This window comes from Euphorbia lathyris, chromosome 1 (assembly GCF_963576675.1).
Source record: "Euphorbia lathyris chromosome 1, ddEupLath1.1, whole genome shotgun sequence".
Lineage (NCBI taxonomy): Eukaryota > Viridiplantae > Streptophyta > Magnoliopsida > Malpighiales > Euphorbiaceae > Euphorbia > Euphorbia lathyris.
In genome coordinates, this window is record NC_088910.1 from 91,898,650 (window position 1) to 91,900,747 (window position 2,098).

General features: G+C 32.7%; 1 non-coding gene across 1 annotated transcript; it reads right to left on the reverse strand.

Annotated features, from left to right (window-relative positions):
- Window positions 1–554: 554 nt before the first annotated feature.
- LOC136216187 (small nucleolar RNA R71) lies at window positions 555–661 on the reverse strand. The gene has a single exon (XR_010683177.1). It is a non-coding gene; the product is annotated as a small nucleolar RNA R71 (small nucleolar RNA).
- Between the last annotated feature and the right edge of the window lie 1,437 nt (window positions 662–2,098).

Genomic DNA, 2,098 nt, shown 5'->3' on the forward strand with positions numbered 1-2,098 from the left:
TGTTTTGTAGGTAGTTTCGGTTCGTGCAAGATTTCAGGTTCATGCGCAGTTCTCGAAGTTCAGGCATTGTACCAGACCCTATAGACCCAGAAATTGAGAAAACCATTAGGAAGAACAAGAAAAATAAGAAAAACAAAAATAAGACCCCTGTAAAAACACATACCGAGCCAGAAAAAATGGCAGACCCACCAACACTTATGGAATACGCTAGGCCAGGTGTGGCCGGTGTAACCAATAGTATCGTTAGACCCAGAATCACCGCAAATCAATTTGAAATTAAGCCAGCTTTGCTTAATATGTTGCAAAATAATGTAACATTTTACGGGTTACCTAACGAAAATCCTAACACCCATTTAACAAATTTCCTAGAAATTTGTGACACTTTTAAAATTCCAGATGTGACTGCAGAAGCAATCAAACTTCGCCTCTTTCCTTTCACTTTGAAGGATCGAGCCAAAGAATGGTTAACTTCTATGCCAGCCGCAACTTTTGCCACTTGGGAACAATTAGCCCAAGCGTTTTTATCTAAATATTTTCCTTTAGCAAAAACCGCAAGAGTCATAAAGGAGTTAATATCTTTTTCTCAAAACGATAATGAGACTCTTTATGAAACTTGGGAACGTTTTAAAGAACTTCAACGTTTATGCCCACACCACCAATTACCCGCTGAACTTTTAATGCAAACATTTTACAATGGACTAAATCCTACAACTAGGGGTTCATTAGATGCTATGTCGGGAGGGCTATTTATGAAGAAAACATCAGCCCAAGCGAGAGAACTTTTGGAGGAAATGGCAATCAACAGTAGTATGTGGCCCACAGGGATACGCTCAACAAGTTTTTGGCGCCATTGCCGGGGAACGCCAAATTTTTAACAAAAAAATTATGTTTTTCGTGTTTTATTCCGAACCTTGGTTTATAGTATATGTATTTATTTAATTTATAGTTTTTATTTATTTATTTGAGGATGGTCACTAGGACTAAATCCTTGTTATTATTTAACGTTTGCATTTAGATGTTTGCAGATTAACAGAAAAAAAATCCAAGTTTCTCAAAAGATAACCTGGAGATTTGATTATCAATAAAATTCACAGAAGGAGTTTACAGAAAAGAAAATTAAGCATGCAGATACATTAGAAGGAAAAGAAAATTTTATGAAATAGGATGTCAGACGTGACAGATGATTTTTCCAGAAAATTTACCTATTCCCAAACACATTTACCTCTTTTCTATACACTAAACCTTCACCAAAACATCATTTCTCTTTGTAAACAAATTATTCAAATCCTACATTACATCCAAATAATTTCTTCTTTTATCATATCATTTCCTTAAACACCTACATTTATCTCTCTAAGAAACAGCCGATCAACTCTTCTCAGACAGATATATCAGAAAGTAGGAATGGGGAATACAGTCAATGAAATTATCTTATCCGTTAGGAAGGAATTGTATACTTTTGATATAGTTTTGAAAGTTTCGGTTCATGTGCGTAGTTCCAGTTCGTGCACAAAACTAGAAGTTCGGACATTCAACTGGAATCAGTAGATCCTTAAATTGAGAAAACGAAAAAAAAACATCTGATTCCAGGTAAGTTAGAATGGACAGGACCATTATTTTAAATCGGTCCAGATAATTAATTTTGTCCATAATTTTGATTCTCCTTGAGAATTCTTAAGGATTATCACCTTTTTAGTTTTTAATATTTCATATTCTAATTTTTACATTTTATTTTAGTTTAATTTTTATATTCATCTTTAGTTTAGCAATAATGATTAGATTAGAAATAAAAAAAAATTCATTGAAAGATATTGAAAATATGCTTTGTATCTTCAATTTTTGTAATTTATGAGGAAAGTGTTTTTAGATTTCAAGAAATCACAATTGAATTAAAATCACACATAATTTAAGTTTCTGTTTGTATAGAGATTTTTAAACAAATCTCTACAGTGATTTTTTATTTTTTGTTGACGTTTTTGAACTTACTGAGAATTTTTAATTTCCAATTAAGATTTTAAAATTCTCTATAAAACTAGGAAGGACCAATGCAAAGCATTCCTTGCCAATTGGCAAGACGTGTCGCGATCGATATTCCAAT